General features: G+C 40.5%; 1 protein-coding gene across 1 annotated transcript in view; it reads left to right on the top strand.

The window, feature by feature from the left end:
* Positions 1 to 7652: 7652 nt before the first annotated feature.
* Positions 7653 to 25446, top strand: part of DAAM2 (dishevelled associated activator of morphogenesis 2) — a gene marked incomplete at its 5' end in the record, with an annotated part of 187843 nt that continues 170049 nt past the window's right edge. The window contains 2 exons of the mRNA XM_084203000.1: positions 7653 to 7746; positions 16690 to 16810. The remainder of the gene's footprint in view (positions 7747 to 16689; positions 16811 to 25446) is intronic.

Raw genomic sequence — 25446 nt, forward strand, 5'->3', positions numbered from 1 at the left:
AGGGTGAAGGCAAAAAAAGAGGAAAATTGAGGGGAAGGGCGTGACTGGGATCTCCACTGCATATCAAAATTGAGCAAGTGTAGTTAGCTGTGCTGGAAACAACTGCAGGTTGAAGTAATCACTGTGCTGGCTAATGTAATGGACCTTGACCACTTACTGAGCAAGTGCTCAGGGTCTAATCCCCACTAAGGGATGCCATGTTATGCAAATCATGAGCTGGAGAATAAGCAGCTGGACTGATGCATGTGTAAGGATACAAAAAAAAGCAGATTCTTCAAGGATGTACTTTGGAAGTGAAATCTTCAGACTCAAAAGGAATTATACTGGGGTCTGAGCTACTTTGGTGTGACATGTCAGAATTTGTTCCTCTACCCCATTTATTTCTTACTAGATTTTGTTTCCAGTGGGCCTAGCACCTCCTTTCCAAGAAGCTGCTTTTTTTTCTTAACAAAAGCCTAATCACTTTGGCTGGAAATGTAAAAGAAAAAAACTTCTTTAGGAATGCAGTAACTTGTTAGAAATATGTATATCCCAATAAAAAATTGAGAGCTGTCACAGCCAAGGCAAGTGTCTGGAGCCACAAACACTTTTTGCCTGGTTCAACAGTTAGTCTCTCTGAAGTACTTTAGGCAATTTAGGACTCATATATTCAGAACTGCTGAAAGCTGAGAGGGTAAGAAGAGGAACTAAGGAGGAGATAATTCCATATTTGTTTTCATCTGACTGCTTCCTGTCTGTCTCATTATTCCTCTCTCTTTCCTTTGTCTCAGCATCCAATAGGTTAGCAACACTACCTGTAGGGGTTTGCAAGTCTGAAAATTCCCTGTGGGCTGTCAGTTGTGGTTCAACAGGGAAGTTGCACACTGAGTGGAAAGCTGTGAAGAAAAATGGGAAGGGAGATATTGATCTGGCAGGACATAAATTCAATTCCAATGAGAATGCATAGGTTTTAGCATCCTTGAATTTGGATGAGACTGTACTAGCCAGGAAATTGCTAGTTCAACTATGGATGGACTTACCCTGGAAGCAAGATTAAAAAAACACAATATGAACAAGGCAGGCATCTTTTCAGTTTTGTTTTGTGGAACAGAAAGCTATTGCCTGTTGCAGCTTATGACAGTCAGTGTAGCCCTGAGGTTTTAAAAGTCTATATTATGTGTTACGAAGTGAGGTCTCATGGTTTCACAGAGCTGAGTAAGCAAATTCCCTGGATAGCCTAGTGGCTTTACCACACCATATCACTTGTCTGCTGCTATCACTGCTGGCTTTTTTCAGTTGTGTTTTTATGTATAGTTCTGTTCATCCTGAAAATCAGTCACAAAAATTTTTCTTACCAAGTACAGATATGAGGTGCACTTGCTGTACTTCATTGACAGGGAGGCTCATCAAGAGTTGAACAGCATCTTGAAAGGATCTCCAAAATTGTTTGGGTTTGCTCCATCTGCTTTAGTCGATATAAAATTCCCCCAAGGTCTGACGGCATCCAAAAAACCCATCTAGTCCCTCCAGGCCAGCCATCTGACTTAGAGATTGAGCAATCAGGGGACACTATTTCCTGACACATAGGAAAAGGATGTGTGGGAGGCTTGGCTTTCAGCACTTTAGTTGCTGTGAATTTTCAAACCTGGGTCAGTCCTATGGAGAGCTGACCCTCTCTCCCTTCCCTGCCCTTGCAACCCCCAGGCAAGCACAGCATGTTCCTAAATTAAAAGAAAGCTGACTGACTTCTTATTTTCATTGGACGAAAGATTTTATGTGTATTTTCCCATGCTTTTTGGTTTGTTGATTATTGACAGTGGTGTCTCATGTGGCTTTTCCATTTGCCAGTTGTGATCCCTAATATCACATTCCTTTGAACTCAGGCATGTGCAGAAAACTGGCAGTTTTCAGTACACATACTAACATGCAGTAGGTCTGAGTAATTTATCATATTTCTGCAATTCCACTGAACAATGACATTACTTCTGTTTGACACAAGTCTGTTATCAGGCCAAGAAATTGTTATCTTCCAGCCTGAGACACAGAGAGTGCAAGTCAGCTCTCATCTAGTGAATGTTTTCTGGTGTTTTGTATTGTTCAAGAAACTTACTCCATGCTTCAATTCTAAGTCCAAGTAACATCAGAACTTAGTACAGAGAAACTGAGGCCCAAGTTGTGCAAAGGAACCTGTAATTTTGGCTCTTTATTTTTAGTGTCTTTTAAGACACCAAGAGACTCAAAAATTGAGGCAGCCAAAATTATAAGCTGTTTTTGAAATGCTGGCTGAGGGACTTGGGCAAATCTACAGAGTGCATTTGATTCTGCTCACATACTTCTTACAGCAGAGTAACTCTCTGAAGGTCCATGAAACTACTGGAACTACTGTTGGTTTACAGTAGTGGAAGGCACATACAAATGTGTCCCATGTTGCTGGAAGCTCCCATGAGCTCTGGTGTGTCAGTTCTGTCCTCATGGTTTCTCTTGACAGGATGTTCCCAGCTGTGATTTGCTGAGAACCACGAAGGTACATGAGCACATCACACCCCGGGCAGTGCTATTGGTAGAGTAGCCTGAAGCTCTCTTAGTGGTCTGTGTTGTTAAATGGGTACCTGGTGGTGGTCAAACAAGCTTTTCCCTCCCTGAGGCTTTATGTCTAGTTTATATGTTGCTCAACATTCATGCCCCCTGTTAGATATGTATTTTCAGTTTCCTACATGCTATTTCAACACTTGAGATTTTGGCTTCTCTGGTGATCTCTATGGTATCAGATAATGTCTTCTAGTAGTAGGAGTTTACAGGATGAAATCTATGGTGACCAATGACAGGACCTGAGGGAATGGCCTGAAGTTGTATCAGGGGAGATTTAGATTGGGTATTAGAAATAGGTTTTTCACCCAGAGGGTGATTGGGCACTGGAACAGACTCCCCAGGGCAGTGGTCACAGCACCAGCCTGACAGAGTTCAAGAAGCATTTGGACATTGCTTTGCACATGGTGGGACTCCTGGGGATGGTCCTGTGCAGGGCCAGGAGCTGGACTCAGTGATCCTGGTGGGTCCTGTTCAACTCAGGATATTCTGTGATTCTGTAACATAGAGCAGCAAAACTGACCAGGAGAAGGTCAGGGTTTTTTGATTTAGTAGAAAAATTATTCTAACAGTAGGGCAAACTTTTACCACTGATAAGGCTTTTCTGGAGTGAAAAATTCCAACTTCAGGTAAAAAGAAGGAAGTGGATAAGAAAGGGATGAGATCGGAACACTTGCTGGAATTCAAGGAATGGGAGCTGGAGATCAGAAGGATGTGTTTAGACTGTAAAAACAGAAATAGAGGTAACCTTGAGGAACTGAGAAAAACTTTGGCAGCAAGGAAGAAATAGGCTTCATCCCTGAATAAAAAGTGCTTGCTGACTTCCCAGTAATAATTGCTGAAGTTGGTATTTCTTCTCTTGGACTTTGAAGTTTACATTTGTTTTTGTTGGAGAGTATTTTTCTCTTTACTGTGTCCCAAAATAACTAAAAATCCAGGTAATGTATGTGCCAGTCCAGCTCTTCCTTGAAATGGGGGCAAGGCAAAGCTGATTTGTGAGACCCAACAAGTCTATTCTGTCTCCCTGGTATAGGACTTTTATAAAGGAGGCATAAACAAGAACTCCTTTCTATTGTTTTATAGCTTTTATTATTCAAGGCAGTGAACAAGCCTGATCTGGGGGGCTTTTCATATTGTTTGCTGTTTGGAGGGGCAATCTTTTTAGCTGCTTAAAGAGTTGGATTAATGAGCTGTGAAGACATAAGTGATAGAAACTTGTACAGTCCCCTGTTCCTCTTTGAAGAATATGATCAGGTCCAATTTAACATTATAAGACCTGACATGAAGATGTGTTCCCAGGACAGTTTCACAAAATAAGTACACAAACACAGACACACAAAAGAGAAGAAACATTTCTGCCAAGGAGCACAATCCAGGTTGGATTTATTGTGAAGAAAGCATGCAAGCGTACCTTTGAAAGTTTAAGAGCACATGGCAATATTTTCTACTCCTAAGACAAAGCTGTGGGAAGAAGTAAAAAATTTTGGAGGATGGGTGCACTTTTAAACATGATAATCTGTATGTACTCCCATCTGCAAGTCCTAAACTGAAAGGATTGAGCAGAGGTAGGATCAGACTATATGTGTTTTTTTAATATGCTTTCCCTATATATCTGCAGCTGACCTTTACTTAGAGATATGGTACTGGTTTAGATGGATTTCTGACTCTATGTAGTCAATTTTATATTCCTGTGGTCTTTATGAGAGAAAACAATGTGAAGATCCTCTGATGTTTCAGCAGTCATATCTGTAACATGTTGACTGAGGAAGCTGACCAGACACATCACAAACCTCCAGAAACTTACTCATATTTTGGATGCCTTTAAGTGTCAAGAATGCATGTGAAGAAACTATACCTGCATTTTTAGCACTGTCTGTGTCTTCTTGACATTGAAAAAAGGCATCAGTTTCTCTGCTGGTTCCGAAAAGTTGAAAAGTAGATTAGAAAGAGTGACAATTTTTCAGAAAAGAGTTAACTTGCTAACTCTTCTCTAGTTATTTTTTAGGGATGTTTTGTATTTTCTTTTGCACGTAAATATTTCTTAAAACATTTCAAACAGGCATACTCATCAGTAGCATATTGTTGCTGATACTTTTGTAACTAGCAAATATTTTGAGTTCTTCCATTTTCCAGGAAATCTCAGTGCTTTAGAAATATAAAAAAATTAGGATATTTTTAAGTAAATCATTCTGGTCTTTAAAAATCATTAATCTCTTTGCACGCTCTTGGTCCTGCACTGCCATCTGTTTTCTTTCAAATCTCCAGAAGGCTGCGACAGAAATACATGGGAATCCATGTTGTTCTACATCAGCCTGCCAATTCTGCTCCTTTGCTTGTCAGGTCGAGCAAACAACCTTTTCAAGAAGGAATGAAACAACTGGGGAACTGTTTAAGCATCTTTGTCTCTGCTGATCCTTGCATAGAAGTTTCCTGGACTATTCTAGAGGTGTAACATGATTTTCCTTTAACATAAATCCATTGTTTTCCCCCTAGTGTGTTACAACAGTCCATTCCCTCTGAAAACATGTAGTCAATAAATCATCAGCCTACAATACAGCAAGTTCTGTACTTTCCATTGGTCTAAGATCAAGCCCTGAATGCTGTGGGTATTGTATGACCATTAGTCAGATTGTTTCTGATAGAGCTGGGTCATGTCAATGGACTGTTCCTATTTGACCAGAAGTTAAATGCTGAGAATATTTTCTTGCCTGCAATCACACACTGAATAAAAATGTGAGGATAAACCACATATATATAGCAGATAAAGTCAGCAATTTATTGTTGGCATTCAGCATTTTCCTCTGGAAAATTTCCAAGCACTTTACAAATATTAGTGGATTTAGCATTTTAGGAAACTGAGGCACAATTTTCTCAGAAGTCTGCAAACTAATGAGGGTCTGTACTATCACATAAGTATTCTCACTGCAGGTAGGTTAGACCCATTTTTTTCATACAGCTTTATGTCTTCTGAAGTGTTAGTGTAGCAAAGCCATAGTTACTAATTAAAATATTATAACATAATATTAATCATGATGTTGTTTTTAGTCTCCTGTCTATAGACAAGCCATATATTCACAAAAATCATACTTTTCACAGAATGCAAGAATGTCACCCTGTTGCAGAGTGGGTACTTCTTTCCATTTTTACTCCCTCCCTCATATCTTCCCAGAGCCTTTAGTTACAGTCTCGCGTTCTTCCTACACTCCGCACTTCATTTAGGTTTTTGCCTGTATTGAGACTATGGAAATTAGGTATTGCTGATAAAAAAATGGTTGTAAGAGAATTTCCCTACTAGGTGGAATGGGTTTATTTGTTAGATAAAGCAGCATACATCTGTAGAGAAGTTTTTCCAGGATATCATTCTTCCTTACAAACTTTAGGAACGGAGCCATCCACCAGTGCAGACAATCTTGGTTTACTTACTGAGTCACTGACCATTAAGCTGGGATGCCTGGACTGTGAGTACCCTCCTTAAATCCATTTGGCAGAATCCTGACCCCCCTCCAGGCAGGTGACCCCCATCAGCATCTGCACAACAGATGAAAGAAAGCAAGATCTTGACCAAACATGAGGGGACTTCAGTCCTTTGCTACTTTTGCAGCCGTGTATACAGCGGGAACCAATTAAACTGTTTCTAACAGCTGAGTGCACAGAGAGACAGTTGGTTTTGTTCTCACTTGAGCTCTGATGTGTCAGCATCCTCCTGCACTGTTATGCAGGGATAGAGTAATAACCATGCTAGGGCCCTGCCAATATGAACTGTCCTCCAACTGTGCCCTACTGAGATATGAACTTGCCCTCTTTGCTTGTTTCATACTTTTACTGCCCTGTGGGTCAGGCGTCCCAATGAGTGAATCTCTCTGGCTCTGTTGTGGAGGCCCTGAAATGTGTTGCCAGTGCCAGAAGTACAAAGCTTGACCTTAGCCTTTCATCGTCAGCAGGATTCAGGCAGTCTGTGTGAATGTTACAAAGTCTTTGGCACTCACCATTACTAAGTTATAGGGAGAAAAACAGATGCGTTTTCTGACTGAAAATTTCTGAAATTTTCCTTGGGGGACCCATGAATTGTTTTCCAGCTGTGTCTGGACTTATCTAGAATAGCTTCATGTACCTGCTGGGCGACATGTGTTGTGCTATAAATGCCCTACTGTGTCTTTCATGACACATTTTGTGTTAAATCAGAGGTAAAATTTAGCAAGTGACTCCTCACCATCTCATCCCCTGCTTACTTTCAGTGGTGGTGTTTACGATGTTTGCATCCATTGGGACATCCTCAGGGGCCCCTGCTCTTTCTGATTTACACGTCTGGTAGTGTAGCTAAGCTACTGTGGAATGGGAACCTTACCTAAGGAAATACTGTAAATACAACTTATAGTTGACCTATCATAATGTAGTAACATTTTCATATGGTATCACTGTACTTTAACCAAAAAGCAACATAAAATTGCCGCTTCATCAGTTCTGAGAATCAGTTTTTCAATTACTGGCTTTGATTTTTGCAATATACGTCAACATACAATTCAGATTACATGCATATCAATATTTTGGGTTATTTTCTAATTTTGACATAAATAAAAAGTTATCTCTAGTTTTATGTATTTTTATCCACAGAGTGGACTAAATTTTATAATCTCTAGAATCAGTTAACAGAGGTCAGGGAGATGATATTACACCTCTGTACAATGAGGTACCTAATTTGTCATTGTCAGCTGCTTTAATCTAAGAATTAAAAATTGCTGCCTCACTTCAGACTGGAAAATTTATCTAATTGTTTCCCATTGGTCACTTGAAAAGGCATATATTAATGTGTGATAGTTTTGGAATAAATGCGCTGTGGAGACTGCTGGACTACGTGTCTATTACACAATTGTAGGAAACAAGATGTGATGACCTTGTAGTCTTATACTGCCATGAATGCACAGGACCCAGAATCCAACTGACAACCCCACAGACTCTGGTGACATGTGGGAGTGCAGCAAATTAAAATGGAAGCAGATGGTGAAAAAGTACCCTCTGTGTTTTGCCTTGTCTTTTCTTTGAGGGACGTTGCCTGAAGTCTTTGATCCAAATAGCCTGCTGAGGAACCACGTCTCTTGAGCTAGGCTGAAACAACACTGGGAACGCTGTCTACAATTCTTGGTACTCAGTGCTAAGTGGTTACACAGTGGAGAAGAGAAATAGGTAACTTTCATTTTTTCTTTGAGCCCTTTTTAGTCATAGTCTCTCAGGATTCTTGAGCTCCTTCAGGAATAGACCTAATTCACAAAGAAGCTAGAGGGAGCTGGACAATTTGATGCCAGACTGGGGGCTAATGCCTCCAGAGGAATGGGAAAAACTCTTTAACTTTCATTAGGAATTCTTTCATTGTAAATCTTGAGCTTTCTTCTGCTGGCTGACCACTGCCATTAACCTGGGGCACGTGCTTTTCAGTGTATTTATCTCTTTGTCTGCTTGCTTGCTTGCAGACAAGGCTACACAAAACTATAAGGTTTATTTCTTAGATTTTCGGTACAGACTGTGTGAGCTTAAATCCATGAGCTCTCCATGTTCCTTGATTTGTTGCATTTGGAATCTTAAAGCTTCTCACCAGCATTTTGGAGGCCTGTTTCTAGGGCTGAATTTTGCCATTTGATGTGGATCATGTACGCTGTATCTTGTGGGAAATAATGGGCCCTGTAGCCTCAGTGAAGTTCATGGAGAAATTCACTCATGGGTGTCACAGAAGCAGTTTTCCCAGTTCTGTGATATTTTGTCTAGAAAATCTCCATGTAGAATAAGATGCCATGCTGGATTTGTTTAGTAGCTCTGGGCTTCACTTATCTCTGAACATCCCATGAAGCTTTAGGGTCACAGCAAATGTTGTACTGCTCCTAGGCAATTGCAGCCAGACTGGAGTTAGTTCAGCGGTCATTGTGGCTGGCTCTTAAAACACCAAGCTCACGTTTACATATTCACTGAGACACAGTAATCACGGCATTATACCAGCGTCTGTGTACCTGACACACCCAGTGATTTGTTTGCAGACTTTCCCACACCCTCAGAGTGCTACTTTTTAGTTTGGGTCATTTTTACCATGTCTGTGTCAGGTGTCTTTTTCCCTCCAGATATTTTTGGGTGCAGCTAATTGCAGCAGGTTGAGAGGACCAGGCAAGTCTGCCTTTTGCAGCTCTCCTGTGTTGCACCACTAGAGAGCATTAAAGCAATCAGGGAACTGGAGTGATTTTTGTAGGTGCCTTCAACTGAGCTGTTCTAATTTTACTTCTATTCTTCTCCTGCTTATGGAAGGTTATTTGTTGTTGTTGTTAGGCTTGGTTTGCTTTTTTTTCAACTTTTTGTTGTTGTTGTTGGGTTTTTTTTTTACTGTGTGGCTTCTACCCATGTGTTTGCCATTGTTCATTCTTTTTGCCCTTCTTTCTTCATGCAGCAGAGGAATACCATAGCACTGAGGATTTAAGATGGGCATAACTAAACCTCACCACACTGAACCACTTGGCCAACAGAGGCCTTTTATATTCTTACTGGCATTTGGTATCAGAACAAGGATTTTTTTAGACTTCTTCTTTAAATGGTCTTTCTGATGTGTCAGAAATCCGTGTGGTTATGTTTATCAGCATTTTATGACTTTTTTTGCCTTGTTTGACACGTGTCAGTTGCTGAAGGTTCTCTGCTGTAAAATGCCTCAGAGGTGACTAAGTGGCTCCTTGTCCTGCCTGCTTTGCTAATTGTGCTGAGCCAAGTAGTATCTGTTGGGTATGTAAGCATGGAGGGTGAGGAAGGGCTTCGTCAACTCAAGGAAGCTAATGAGCTGTAGGTAAGAGGTATGATGCTGGTTTGGCCAATAATTACAGGCTGCAGACTTCACAGGTGTCAAAAGCTAAGCAAACTCCATCTTGCTTCATACTTTGATGAAATACTGAAGGGTATATAAAGCAGTGCTGATTACTTAGAGGCACATATCAATTTGGAATCAGGTCTAAGAACAAAATCTGGGGAATTTCATATTATAGGATATCAGAGTTTCTTGTCTGTGCTCCACAGTGCTTTTGAGCACTAAACTAGTAATCTGTGAGGAAAAAAATACAACAGTTTAGACTATCAGAAAGCATAACATAAAATAAAGTAACAATTTTGGTCAGTGCTTTATTTGGTTCAGCAATATACATAGTTCTCAGATACTTATGATTAGGTACACTAAGAATGGGAGACAGCCTAATATAATGGATTTTGATTTCTAGGTTTTTTTTGTCTTATGTTTGCTTTTTTTCTGATTCAACACAGATTTTGAACAAACTATCCTCTTCCAAAATTTTTTAATATATATGGTCCCTTGGACTCTTCTGCTCTGTGTCTGGGAGTTGGATTCTCCTGGTACAATTACATGACAACATTTACAAAAATATTTCTTATCTGTTGATGCTTCAGTTTTTGTGTTAAAAATTTATATAATTTATGATGCAACCCAAAACACCGCAGCTCTAACAGATTTTGGCTTTAGCCTGTAGGGCTTGGGTTTTTCTTCAGAACTGGTGAGCATACATATCACCAGTTGACTTCAAAAGAAATTGTGGGTGCAGAAGCATTCAGTCATTTGCCCAAGGTCACAGTGATGGTCAGGATCAGAGCTCCACAGGGCAATTCCTGGCTCCAAGTAAATAAACACACATGCCAGACTGGTAGAAACTTCTGAGCTGTGCAGGGATCTTGTGTAGCTGCACTTTAGAAGTGGGTCTTGTCTTTCATGATCAGATTTAAACAGCTACATTTTTATAATGAAAATAGCTGTTGCCTCCTGTGCAGTGACAGCAACTACCAGGTGAGTAGGAACTATTGTACACTACTGAAAGTGTCTTTTCAACTGTAATGATTGTTTTTGAAATATTACAGCTTGGGGATTGCTTGGAATGCTCCTTCTGTGTTGGCTTGACCTACCTGCTTGCAAAGTGTGAGCCATTGCTTCATTTTTTATCTCACTTTCAGTGACTGACCTTGCACCAAAGATGTGTGTGAATAACGCAGCAAGCCCTGCTGGTTTTGTTCGTTATTTGGGTTTTTTGGGCTCTTTGTGTTTTTTTCTTATGTGTTTTTTTTTGGTTTGGGTTTTTTTGGAGGGGTTTTTTGGGGTGTTTTTGTTTTGTTTTGTTTTTCATATCCACTGCAGAAAGTTTAAGGCTTACTAGAAAATTTAACAGCTATAGAATGCAGCATGTTGGAGTGCCATCACAGCCTCATTCATCCTTATAGTGTCAGCTGAATTGGCCAGGGAGTTCTGACTGCATCTTTTCATAAAGTCCATGAGCTCTCATTAGCACACTCCAGTGATTGGGGTGCAGCGTGCTGAGCAAAACCTCCACATACTTCAGGAATAATGTAATCTGGTTTTTTGTCTGAGGTCTAAACATGATTTATCTAATGGTGATTTAGAACTCAAATAGAAGCAAATCTGGAGAAGTGGGCTAAATATTTTTCTCATTTAGCTGAGTTGTCTAAACACTGGGGACTAAGAGCTTATGCAGAACCTTCTAACACTGAGTGAGTCAGGCATGATTATCCCTCTTTTAGAGAGTACAGAGTCAGAGACATGAATTGGCTTGCCCATGCCCACACAGAAAAGCACAGGTAATGTCAGCATTACAAGTTGGTTACTCAGAAGTGCACAGATGTGCAACATGTATTGCACTTCTTCCCACCCTAAGTGCCGTAAAGACTGCTTGCAAGATCACACTCTTAATAACTTTTCTGAGTATGGGTTTTCTCTTTCATTTTGATTTTCTTTTTAATATAAAAATAATCACAACTAAAGCAAAGTATTTCAAAATGCACATTTTCAGCGTATTTGAAAAACTTCAGTTGTTTGGATCTGAAAATATTTGTACCTGTAGAACTTTGTTTTATTGGATCTTCTGGGTAAACCTGTACACACTGGTGAAGAGTGGGAGAGAGCATATGAAGATTTTCAAAAGGGAATGAAGAAAATTTTTCTGGCCCTAGCAAAGCACACAATGCTAAAAATGAGAAGGCAATCAATTTAAATGAAACCAGTAAGTTCTAGAGGTTCAGAAAACTCGAGGTTGATGCTGATGATGAGACTTGGGTTTCCTGTCTCTTGACAATTTACGAATACTTTTGTGTCTCCCTTGCTTTTGGGCATAACTGCGTCAACTTCCCTGTGCCCCAGAGTAGAATCTACAGGCCCTTTCCTTTAAAGCTTTTGGAATTTACATAACCCTGCAATTGTAGCAATGCAAAACGTGGCTCTGGTTACAATAACAAGGGTTTAGGGAACCAGGGAGAGATTGTAGCAGCAAAGGCATAAAAGTAAAACAAAACAAAACTCTACATGCTGTTTTAATTTTCAGCAGCCACGTGAGAACTGTCCTGCAGTTCCCGGCTATAAATAAATCTCTGCCATCATAGGAAGACAAAAACCAAAACAGTTCACATTCTTTCCAAATTTTCTTAAGGTTATAAAAAATAAAGGAATGGTAAATATTTCAAAAGTAGAGTGTGTCTTTGCTAAGGAATGTCAAATTATTACTCAAGGGGATTGATATTTGCATTAAGTAAAGAAATTTGGCATTAAACCTCTCTTTTCCTGCTCCATCTCTGCCAGCTCTTTTAAGAAAACCACTTAGGACTGCATATAGAAAGTTTGCCAGGCAATGCTTCTGAGAACTCCATGCATTCACTAGTGTCAGCTGAGGCAGGAACTTCCTTTGAGATGAATGAGCATTACACAGAAGTATGACTGTTGCTTCTTGTCAGATGTTACATCCTAGTTCTTTTACATGGTGTGTTAGGAAGGTGGAGACAAGGATCACTTCATTGCACAGTGAAATGCTGTGGCATAGATGTAGATGTGCATACAGAATCAAACAATGCTCATACCTAAAGTAATACTACAAGAAGAAGCAGGCCTGCTTGAAAAGTAAGATTAGAGTTATTACATGTGGCTGAAAAAAGATTTGGTCTCCTGTTCAAATCCAGTTTTTTTCATCAGAATGAAAAATTCTTACAATTGCAAATGTTGTAGGACAGGCTACCTCGCTATGAGACTCAGGGATGAGAGGATGTAATGCCATTTGAATTGCATGACTAAAGATAGCTCTTCAGGGAATATAAGGACAGACTGAATAATGAAATGGTAACAAGGACATGAATGCAGATAACCTTTAGCAGAGAGCCCTAGAGTAAACAGGCCCACATGAGGGTTTCTGTACATTAATGAGGTGAAAAGATTTTGTTAAAACTTTTCTCAGAAGGTAGTGATGCCTTAAGTTTTAGCCAGTCTAAGGACACAACCTTAGTTGTTGTGTGGTGAAGTCCCAAGCAGTAAGACTGGAGACTATGAAGGAAATATCAACACCAGTAAACTGGGAAGGAATTATGGTGTACAGGAAAAATGATTTAAATTGACCCTGAGCTGTGGTATTGATTTGACTGGGCATGAGGTCTCCCAGAACAGGATATATTTGAATTTCTGAGTGCTCCCTAAAAGCATAGGAAGGAGAGTTGCAGCAGAGGAGTCTGATGTTGCTGTGAAACGGCTCTCCAGTTATAGGATCTATTTCACACTACCTCATCATGGTGATGGACCACAAGACAGCTGAGAGCTGGTGGGAAATAAACCAGAACTTTGGTGGATGTCTGTTATAGATCAAAAAAATGAGTAAAGGAGACCTTCTTTGGACAACTGGAGGAGGCTCATGACCACCTCAATGTCTGGTGGAAGTCCTCAGAGCGCAAGAAATCCAGGAGGTTTTTGGAGTGATAACAACTTCCTAACACAGATAACGGTTGAGCTGAAGAAAAGAGTCACTGTACTGGACCTGGCATTTACAAACAAGGAAGAACAGACTGGGGGTGTGAAAGTTAAGGGCAACTTAGGCTGCAGTGACCATGGGATGGCAGAGTTAGGATCCTGAGAGGAGGGAGCAGTACAAAAAACAGGATAACAACCTTAGAATTCAGGAGACCAGACTGTGGCCTGATCAGGGACCTCCTTGAAAGAATTCCATCAGACTTGGCCCTGGCAAGAAGAGAGGTCCATGAGAGTCCAGTGATTTTCAAGGATCACCTCTTTTAAACTCAAGTTCATCGTGATGAGCAGGGAATGAAACAAAGGTGTCAGGAGGCATGTGTAGGTAAGCAAAGAGCTTCTAACTAAATAGAAAAGGAACTTTACAAGAGGTGGGAGTATGGTCAGGTGACTTGGAAGGACTATAGAGTCACTATCTGAATGTGTGGGGATGGGATAAGGAAAACCAAGACCTACCTGGCCCTGAGTCTGCTAAGGGACATACAGGACAACAAAAAGGGTGTCTAAAGGGAGAATAATTGGAAAAGAAAGAAGAGGGAAAAAATAGACCCACTGTTGAATAGTCTGGGGAACCTGGCAACAAAGGACATAAAAAAGGCTGAGATGCTCACGTCTTCTTAACTGTAATCTTCACTGGAAGAACTCACCTTGAGAAATCCTATGCCTGTCAGACCTGTCAGGTACCATGTATGGAGTAAGGAACACTCACCCTTGATTAATAAGAATTGGATTAGGGAATATTTAACTTAACTGTACAAATAAACAAGTAAGCCCTTGGTACCTAATGAGAACTACCAAAAAGTGCTGAGGGAGCTATTTAATGTCAATGTGAAGCCACTCTTGATTAGCTTTGAAAGGTTATAGCCACTGGGGGAGATTCCTGAGGACAGGAAGAAGGCAGCTGTTATTTTTATCTTCAAGAGGGACAAGAAAGATTGTCTGGACAGGGTGGGGAAACTCATCTCAATCCCTAGAAAGGTGAAGGAATACACTATCCTAGAAACCAATTCCAAACACATGAAGGAAAAGAATATGACCAGAGGTACTCAGCACAAACCCATAAGGAGAAATCATTCCTGGCCATCCTAATAGCCTTCTGTGATGAGATAGGGAGAGGCTGGTAGATGCTGTTTATCTTGACTTTAGTAAAGCTTTTGACACTTTCACATAATGTCCCTATTGACAAACTGATGAACTATGGGCTAGATAAGTGATTAGTGACATGGCTTAGTAGCTAGCTGAGATGCTAGGCTAGAAAGGTTGTGGTCAGCAGCAAACAGATCAGCTGCAGACCACACAAATAGATTATCCCAGGTTTAGTTCTGGGATACAAAACTGTTTAACATCTTCATTGATGGCCTGGGTGATGGGACTGAAGCAAGTTTGCTGACAACATAAAGCTGGGAAGAAAATTGATAGACCAGATGGTTATACTGCTGTTTGGAGGCATCTCAATAGGAATCTCATGGAATTCAGCACAGGAAAATACCAAGTCCTTCTCCTGAGGAGGAAAAGCCTCATGCATCAGGACAGGCTGAGGCTAACCAGTTGGAGAATAGCCTTGTGCAAAAGGACCCAGAGTTCAGGTAGGCAACAATTTGAACATGAATCTGAACTGTACCACTGTGGCAGACAACAGCCTTGGACAATATTAAGAAAAACTGCCAGCAAGTCAAAACAAATAATCTTTTCTCTCTGCTCAACATCTGGAGTTTTGTGTCCAGCTCTGGGGTTCTGCAGGGCAAGAAAGATATAGAGAGAGTGCAATAAAGGGCTGCAAAGATGGTTAAAGGACTGGTGTATCTGACATAGGAGGAGAGAATGAGAGACCTGGGACTGCTTATCAATATATATGAATACTTGTTGATGTGGAGAGTAAAGACAATGGAGCCTGACACTTCCCTGTGGTGCCCAGTGGCAGGATGAGGGTTGACAGGCGCAAACTGAAACACAGGAAATTCCATCTAAACATATGAAAAATAATTTAATGTGTGTGTTATCAAAACACTGAAACAAGTTGCTAAAAGACATTGTGGAGGTTCCATATGTGGAGATACTCAAAACCTGACTGGATGGGGCTCCAGGCAACCTTCTCTAGTTGACTCCTCTTTGAGCCCAAGTTTTGGAGGAGACGATTGCCAGAGGTCTCATCCAGTCTTAACTGTTCTGTGCTCCGTGATACCTGTTTTTTTTCTCATGGCTGAGTCAAAGCAACTCAAGAATTGTGATCAGAGCTGGTCACTATTTTGGTCCAAGTACTATTTATGATGGACTGTCCAACATCTTCTTAAAATAAGTGACACCAGAGCAAAAATCAGGAATTGTGGTGGAAGGCTTTTGCGGGGTGGAGAATTTCTTCCTGTGCTATATACAGTTTGAGGTTGGGTAGAGGATTTTCCTCTCTTGGGAATCTAATGTGGTGTCTTTCACCAGTATCAAACACTTACAGAGGGGTGAGGAGAAGAGAGAGACAGAGAGGCCTGAATTTGGCAAATGTTGATAGACCTGAGTTAATGTTGATACTGTTAATTCATGGGGTTGATGAGGGAAAAACAAAGCCCTGTTTTTCTGTTATCCCCCAAAGACTACAGTTTCTATGAATAACCTTAAGGCACACATGGAGAAATTGACAATTCTAATGATGTTTCTCTTAATACAGTTTAGTTAAATACCATGGGAAGCAAACAAGGAAAAGGTTGCCTTAATGGTATTTCATAAAGTGGCAGTACAGCAGCATTTGTGGAATGTCCTGGAGCACACTCATTTGGCTTTAATAAAAGCTAATGAAAAAACCCAACAACAAGAAAATTAGCTGAATGATAAAAGCAAATAATTCAAAACAGATTTCCTTATAAATCCTGGAAATCATCTGTTTAGAGCATCTGATAGAAAGAAGACAAGACCCATAGTTCTGTACTATCTGAAAAACATCTTTTGTATGTTAATTACACTCTGTGCAGAAAAAAGGTGTTTCTTCTTCTTTATCAATGATCACTTATGATCCCTCTACTCAAAGTTAATTTATAGATTAACAAATCAATTTGTCCGCAGTGCAGTTGCAATCAGTGTTGAAAATACAGTGGAAAATGTGAGATATTCATATTGGGCTTGATTGTAGCATATATTAAGAGCCCTGCTGCGTGCTTCAGTGAAGAAGACTCGTCCTGCACTGAAAATAAAAGAGACCATATAGGAACCTCTGTACATATTTCTTCTGTAATTTCATTTGAAAGTGAAAAAACATTGGAGATGCCTTTTATATTGAGAGAAAGCTAAAAAGAACTATTTATTTGCAATTGTTTCTCTAGACGACCACCTCTGCAGTCAAAGCAGCTGAAAAGGGGCTCTTCCTGCACAGTGAGGACCTGAACTGAACAGAGACCTACAGAGAGAGAGAAGAGTGAGTCAGAAACTACACAGATCATCCAGGTTAGTACTGATTTGCATATGGGGAATGGAAGAGGAACAAAATACCAGGAAAAAAAAATAGCTATAGCTATTAGCTATAAAAAATAGCATTTTGTTTTCTTAAACACGTATGATGTGTCCTACATTCACCAGGCAAGAGGAATCTTCTGTGTACTGCAAGGTGGTAAGATGGTGTTTCAACTTTAGAGCAAAGTTACAGCAAACAGGGCCTCACAAGCCCCAATAACAGAAAAACAAAGTGTGTTTAGAAGGAGCACATATCCTAACGGCATAAAAATTGTAACCTCCAATCCCATCTGTGCTTTTACCTCATCCCCATTTCAGCAGAACAGAACTGGTATCTAGGCTGTACTACAAGAGTTAGTCATGCCATTACTCTGTCTGAGGGCCAACATATTAACTTGGTTTTGATTATAATCTAAACTGGAGGCATTTCTTGTAAGTTAGTAAACAGACTTATCAGAAATGATAGTTTAGTAATGTTCTTCATTTTATGCTCCTTCCTTCCTTCCTTCCTTCCTTCCTTCCTTCCTTCCTTCCTTCCTTCCTTCCTTCCTTCCTTCCTTCCTTCCTTCCTTCCTTCCTTCCTTCCTTCCTTCCTTCCTTCCTTCCTTCCTTCCTTCCTTCCTTCCTTCCTTCCTTCCTTCCTTCCTTCCTTCCTTCCTTCCTTCCTTCCTTCCTTCCTTCCTTCCTTCCTTCCTTCCTTCCTTCCTTCCTTCCTTCCTTCCTTCCTTCCTTCCTTCCTTCCTTCCTTCCTTCCTTCCTTCCTTCCTTCCTTCCTTCCTTCCTTCCTTCCTTCCTTCCTTCCTTCCTTCCTTCCTTCCTTCCTTCCTTCCTTCCTTCCTTCCTTCCTTCCTTCCTTCCTTCCTTCCTTCCTTCCTTCCTTCCTTCCTTCCTTCCTTCCTTCCTTCCTTCCTTCCTTCCTTCCTTCCTTCCTTCCTTCCTTCCTTCCTTCCTCCCTCCCTCCCTCCCTCCCTCCCTCCCTCCCTCAATACTTCAGTGTTTTGGTCTATCAAGAATTTGTACACCCAATTTGTCTATGAAGCCTAATTACACCTAGTGTCTCATGATTTTCAGTATCCTTTTTATTTTTTTCTTGTAGACTTGCAACAGTCATTTACAGAGACAAAACAGTGTGAAACCTTTTCTTCCCATGGTATTAGCACTTTCTGTGAAGCAACGCTGTGAAGTCCCGTGACCCAGTTCCCTACTGACACCAGCTCTGCAGCAGTATTTACATGAGTGCAATGTGAGTGTGGAGTGTGGCTGAGTCAAGAAGGTGCCTGATGTGAATGAGCATGGCAGTGGTAAATCAGTGGTCAGGGCTCAGGCTCCGTTGTCCTTCTGATGAACTGAGCAGTAAGTTTTCTGTGGTTGTCTCCATAGGCATGACACTGTCTCTCTGTCAGTATACTAAATAGTTTCCACAGCTGTTAGAACCTCACAGACACCAATACAAAAAAATACAAGTGCTAAATTCAGATTCTGTCACGTGAAACAAAACATGATGTTTGGCTCACAGCTCCAGTTTTCTATATGTGTATGGTTATGTATTCAAAAGATACAGATTTGCTCCCCATAATTTTAAAACATTGTTATTTTACATCTTTGAAGTCTTTTGAAAAAGTGACTAATTCATTCCTGATTAGCTACATCCCTCTAGGTGACCAGGTTCTTCTCTGGCATGTGCAATGGTCCAGGAGCAAACAATGGTTTGAGGGGGCCAGTCTCTGTGCATGAACATCTTGGATAGAATCAGGGCCACTACCTAGTTAAATATGTGCTGCTCTCCTGGCATACAGCAAGTTTCCCTCCGGCTCAGACTGCCAGGATGGAATTAAAGCTTGCAGAACCTGGGTGTGCCCCTCTTCACTCAACTGCTTCACAGAGAAAGAAATGTATTTTTTGTCTCCAGAGCAACTCTGCCTTCTGGTAAACACGCATGTACTACTTAGCACCTCACTGGAGCATGGGTGCTCCACATTCCCTGTAAAATAAACCCTCTTGCCAAGTACAACAAAGACAGTTTTCTTCTCTCTTGCCCTCACCCTCACAGTCAAGCAGATTTCCAAGAAAGCAAGTCAGCATCCTTTGCCTAGAAGTAAGGAGCCAGCCACCTTTCCGTAGGAACATTGTCCCATTTCCAGGACTCCTAAGCATACAGGAATTCCTGTAAAGAAGGTCAAGTATCCTTTGGGAAAGTGTGTGTCACAAAGTAGGACAGATTTCATGTGATGAAAATTACATTTAAGAAAAATCAGGGCAGGTTAAGAGTGGTGTAACAGAGGGAGGGCAAAAAACCCCAAAGCAAAACAAACAAACAAACAAAAAACCCAAGCTAAACTAAAACACCAAAGCCCCCAAAGCCCCCAAAGCCAAAATAAAGAGCTTGGCTATCAAATACTGAAACTAAATGTCATTTGCAATTAATTGCTGTAATAAGGTCAACTGCCTTCCTAATTGATTTCTGCTTCTTACTAGGGGATCAGTGCTGCTGATTAGTTTGCATGTAAACTTCCAAGAATATGAGTAATCAGAGTTTAGCAAGACCCACCAACTGAAACTAATTCTTCTAGGTCTTCTGCAAAGAACACACAGTAAACAGATGTTGTCCCCTGTGCAGCATCCCTGACAAAACCAGGTCTTTTTGCTCCAGCTACTTTTTTTCCACTGAGATGCTACAAAGCACTTAAAAGCACGCAGAACTGGGTATTTTGAAATAATTTTCAAAGGAAGTGAGTTTTCTTGGTAGAATAGGAGCAGTGGGACAGCTCAGTCACCAATTCTACAAAAAGGAGGATATTTAGCTGGAGTTCCCCGCCTGCTTAGCAGCTGTTTCAGGATCCAATAGTAGCCAAGTATCATTTTAAAAATCCCAAGGCTGTTCTATTGGCACTAGGGTCTTAACATGCCTCTGTCAGCTTATAGACCACAGAGTTACAAGGGCAGTTTAAAAACTCACATTACTGTTTCACTTTGGTTTTGTGTCAACCAGTAGTCAAACAGAGTAAAAAATCTGGCCTAGATCCTGTATCATAGTAAGAAGGGAAAATAGCCTTTCCCTTTTTTCTCTGTTCCTTTGATAGATACTGCTTTGATTTTTCCTGGAAGTCACTGAGATCTCTCTCTTCACAGCTGGAGACTGACTTTACTTCTGATTGTATTGATGACCTTTTCTTGGTTGGAACAAGACATGTAGATCTAGACCACTGCTAATTAAATGATGGTCAATACAATATCAGGTATTTCCTAATCACTTCCAAAACTTAAAAAGGTTCCCAAGCCCCTCTGCTCTGTGCAGCTAAACAAGTCCATGTGCATATATCAGGGGAATAAAAATGAAAACAACTCCTGATCATTCAGAGCCCAAACTTATTAGTGGAAGTTTATGTTGCAGTGCGGCTTAATCAGCTTGGATTCTTTTTCAAAAAGGCAAAAAAATCCTTCAAATGAAAAACATTGAAGTATGTCATTAAGCAGATCATTATTGGAACAGCTGCCTAGGGACAAGCTCACGCCAGCCGCCTTAGTTCACGTGTTTAGTAAAATGTAGACAACGACGTATTCATAATAATATTTGTGATACAAATCACCTGCCTGCATACTGCAGCTTTCTGTAGGGTAACCATTTGGTAGAACGGAGATTTTTAAAATCAAAATGATTCCTCTGAAAGATGGGAAAATATATGCAGAATAGAAGGAAGCAATCAAAAATGATGGGGAAGGCAGAGGAAGATTGCAATTAGAGGGCACAAATCAGTGTGCTAAATGAATTTGCTAAATGAAATTCACCTGAACAACTGTTTTTCTAAAGTTCTGGTCTGTGCAAGATATCATGAAGAAGTTCAAAATGGTCATAAGGTGTTAGGTGTGAACACAACACAAATTTCTTCCAGGGAGGCAAATGAAGCCATGATGAAGTTGCTGACTACAAATATTTACAGTTGTCAGGGACTGGTAACTACCTTTAATTGCCTACAGATGATCAGAGTTTTAGTGGCAGGAAATTTAATCTAATTCTGGCTAATTCTGACTCTCTTGCCTTCAGGGATGTGGTTTGAGTTGGGCTGTTATCTGAAAATGGAGGTTCACTCTGAAGATGTTTGAGATATACCAAGTAAAACTACAGGGAGAAAAGAAACAACTTTTTTTTTCTTTTTACTTCCAGTTGAGGAAAAGACAACTCACTTTCTAAAAGCTCCTAAGCTTCTTTTTAAAGAGTAAATGCCTTTCCTCTTTTTTCCCATAGCTGTTAACCAAGATGCAGCAAATACTGATTTTTTTTTCTTTCTTTCTTTCTTTCTTTCTTTCTTTCTTTCTTTCTTTCTTTCTTTCTTTCTTTCTTTCTTTCTTTCTTTCTTTCTTTTCTTTCTTTTCTTTCTTTTCTTTCTTTTCTTTCTTTTTCTCTCTCTCTCTTTCTCTCTCTCTTTCTCTCTCTTTCTCTCTCTTTCTCTCTTTCTCTCTCTTTCTCTCTCTTTTTCTCATGTTCCCCTGCCAGCACACATACCACTCACTACATCTTAACCAATACAGAGGCACTGATAAAAGCTAAGGAGCTGTAAACAACACAGGAAAAACACAGGGAAAAGAATGAAAATTGAAATGTGCTGCCTCCAGAAAGGTCCACCAGCATCTTACTATGATGAGTACAGATTTGAATGCAGTTTTAGTAGAAGTAGCTTGATAACTAGTACATTGATTTCAGGCATTTTCAAGAAATTATCTTTTTATTGAATGCCCTAACTTCCATTAACTACGCAACTCTTACAGATCTGATATGGTTTAGTTCCTAGGAACAAATTTATTTATTCCCAACCATTTTTTAAATTGAGAAAATAAACTCACCAAAAATAAATGCTTGTGCTGGGTTTGCAGTGGCATCTTACAAAACCATATTCTTCCACAGTGTAAAGAATGCTGCAGGAAAATAACGACACCAGCAATAAATCAGATGCAAGCAAACCCTGCCACAGTTTCCCTCAAACATCTGCCTGAATATACTCATGTGTAAATGCATACATGCATGCACAATTGTGTACATACATTATGGTTCATCAAGTACAAAAAAACCTCTTGTGGCATTACAAGTTATAAATTTTAAATAATAAGGAATGTTATTTCAGATGAGCTTTGTCCGGATCATTACTTTTCAAGACAGGTTCTCAAAGTGATGTGAAGATTGTGATGATATCAAGTGATGATATCAGCATTAAAGATGTTGGTTAGGTTAGGATTGAAAAACATTAATCTAAAAAGCATAAATATATATATGTACATGAATCCCTGAATTGAAGTGTCCTTTTTCATCTGTCAGTCAGTGAGGGTGGAATCCAGCCTTTAGATCAGATGGTGCGGTTTCAGCCTGAAGTTAAAATTAATTTTAGTGGGATTATATAAACTAAACAAATGTACATGCATTTCTTTTGTACTGACTATACATGCCTCATTTCAGCCCCTCAGCAACAGGGCACAGAATTTCGTGTGGTTCATCGGTAAGTGACAACAGCGATGGCTCCTCCACCACATTACATCCAAGGTCAGAGTATAGCAGTAATACTGCTCTGTACTTCAGACTCAAAACGTGGGGTGGCACGTCAGAGACTGCAGAGGTGATGGGAGGGTGGGAGAGTGCTGTTAGTGCTGTACCCTGTGGTGACTGAGCTGCTGACCCTGCGGCTGCACGGGGTGGTGGTGTCAGGCAAGGCACGCAGCCAAGCGCACAGAGCCGTGGTGTTTACTCTCACTGTCAGATGGAGCAGGCAGCCTGGCACTGGGTCCCCTCTCACAATGGACACTTTTGTTGTTAGATTAATATACCCGTGTCCTTTTGTTTTGATGAGGGATCTAACAAACACTTCATATCTACAGAGGTGGAGCAACATCTCAGAGAAGCTTTTGCTTCTGTCTTCTGAAAGGAATACAGTTTTGAGCAGCAAACTATTTGATTTTCTATGTCCCTTTCCCCCTTTCACTCCTAGCTATTGTGGGCCCTTATACACAAATAATACTACAGCTTTTTTGGTTTTGACTTTGGTCTTCAGGACCTAAAAATTCTTGTGAAAAAAAGTGATTTCTTTAATAGTTTTAAACCTAAATTCAGAAGGAGCTGCATTTGTGCTGCCTTGCAAAGTAGACATGTGATACACTGTTCAGCCAGACAAATACACCTTTTTCTTTTTTTGGCACCTTTGACAGGACTTTTGGTTTTGCTGTCCCCTATAAGCTAAGACACCAAAATATCTCCTATTAAATGTCACTTCTTGTGCAAGGGGAATGCTCCACTGAGTCAAACATTTCTACATACTGCAACACTTCAGTTTTCTCTGAGGTATCTCTAGTTCAGTATTTAATAATAAAAAACTAGATTTACCATAAACTTCTATTCCAAGCTGTTACTAATGCAAGTATTGAATTAGGTAACACCAGAGTTAAATGTACCTCGTAATTGAGTGAACAGTCACAGAAAGAATCAGTTATTACCTAGTTTCATTTACTGGTGACTAAATATTGAAGCATGCATCAGAATTCAAATTCTATGTCCCTGTTTAATATACCACACATTTCTCCTACAGCCAGTAATAGAAAACAGGAGTTGTGCTGCAGCCATGAGACAATGCTCTGTCAATGGAACATCCAGATGCTGTGGTGAGAGGGGGCCAGCTTTCACATGGGATTATGAGGAGAGTAAGGAGCAACATATGTAAAGAACTGCAGATATTCCTTTTTTATCTTAACATTTATGGTGATGAGATCATTCTTCCAGTGGCACAAGCCTGTTTCCTGCTGGCACTTTCTGGTGTTTGCATGTTCTTGTTTTGTGCGTGTGGAGCAGTGGAGCATCACTTCAGCTTTGTCCCAGCCCCCAGTTTCTCTCCATCATTGGTATCTTCGCCATTCAATTTCCCATCCACTGCAGCACCTTACCCTGTTGTCTTGTAGACAGACACTGCCTGCTTTGAACATATCAGAATGACCTTAGCTATGGCACCAAATAAATGACCAGCTTTGTCTTAAAGTTGGGTGTTTCATTAACTTTTAACTAGTGGACAAGGGCCATTTATCTTTGCTACATTGTACCATAATAAATGGTTCAGTGTAGACCTGTGAGCAGGGAGATAGACTTGGTAATGTGAGCGTGCCTAACCCCTGTTCCCTGGCTTGCTGCTGCAGGTTAGTTTCTAGGCCTGGATAGAGGTCTAGAAACTCCAGAGTCTCCAGAACCTTTGCAGACTCTCTAGAGTCTCCAGAACCTTTGCTGTAGAAAGGAGAGGGATGCAAGAGAAGGAACCGGTTAATCACTCCCAGGTCTCCTTTCAGGCCTTCTTTCCTCTTCCAGTGAGAAACTGAGAAGTTAAGAGGTGAGGAGAGGGGACAAACACAGTTAGATGGAGCTCAAAAGGTGGAGATCAGCTACAGAAGTATGTGGCATGCAGAACAGGGAAAGAGGGAGTAAATGGGGAAGGACTTAGAAGAAGAGATAAAAAAAGTTGTAGCTAGAGATGTGAGTGGCATGTGAGGATTAATAGACCAATGGGAATGTGTGAACAGAGGGGAGGACTGATGGAATTTTAAGATCTGTTCTACCATGCATCACATGTAGTTTGCATATGTAAATAATATATAACTTTCTCAGGCTTTATGCTGAGAAAGGCAGGAGCGTAGTATAGCTCATACTAGAGGAACTCTGACGGGTCCCTGTGGTTTCATAGAAGGCTCATAGTGCTGAGTATTGTAACTTAGTCATGTGGCCAAATGGCTACTTTGCTTACAGGGCAGAAGGTATACATGCCAGTAGTTAGCAGGTACCTACTGAGCCTGTTTGTGATGGGCCATTATCATTTAAATGGCTGCATTCAATTTTTGGTTTGTACCCATGTTCTTCTCCACAGGACCAAGGAAACAGAAAGACATCATGGCTTGCAAGCAGTTTTGTACCTGTTCTGTGCTTATTGTGCATTGGTTTAAGTGAAGGCAGAGAGGACAAGTACAGTGGTGACTTGGCCTCATCTTGTTTGATTTGGCCTGCAAGTTTGAAGGCAGCATTTTCCCCCTGTAACTTGTTTTCTCTGGATATGTCATTAAAGATACACATATCTGCGTGTGTGTATATATGACTTTGCCTTGTGATATGTGTTGATTGGTATTGTCATCATGAGAGTTCAGTTATTACAACAAAAATGAATGTCTTACACATACAAAGAGCAAACCATATATTTCCACGAGTAAAAAAAAAAAAAAGAGAGATTTTGCAGATGGTGTTACTATCTCTGAATTTCAATGTTTCTATTTAACAGAGAATGCGGTTTCTTTCACTGCAGACAGCAACACACACGAGGCAGACAACTTCCCAACATTAATCTAGCTATTAAAATCAGATACAGTTAAAAGTGAAGTCAGAAATCAGCAAACATGCTAGAAACAGTGGTTTACACGGGATTAAAGCTATCTGGAGAATGAATGGAGAGGAAAAACTAGGAAATGAGGGCTTTTTATTCAGTTAAATCATATCCTCTCCATTACAGGGAATAAAATCTCTTAAGGTCAGACTGAGCTGAGTGCCAGGGGAAATCCCTCATCCCCGCTGCAGACCATGGTTTGGGGACAGCGTGCCGCAGTGGAAGTCACGGAGCGGGAGG

The sequence above is a fragment of the Fringilla coelebs genome, assembly GCF_963513975.1.
Source record: "Fringilla coelebs genome assembly, chromosome: 3".
NCBI classification, from domain to species: domain Eukaryota; kingdom Metazoa; phylum Chordata; class Aves; order Passeriformes; family Fringillidae; genus Fringilla; species Fringilla coelebs.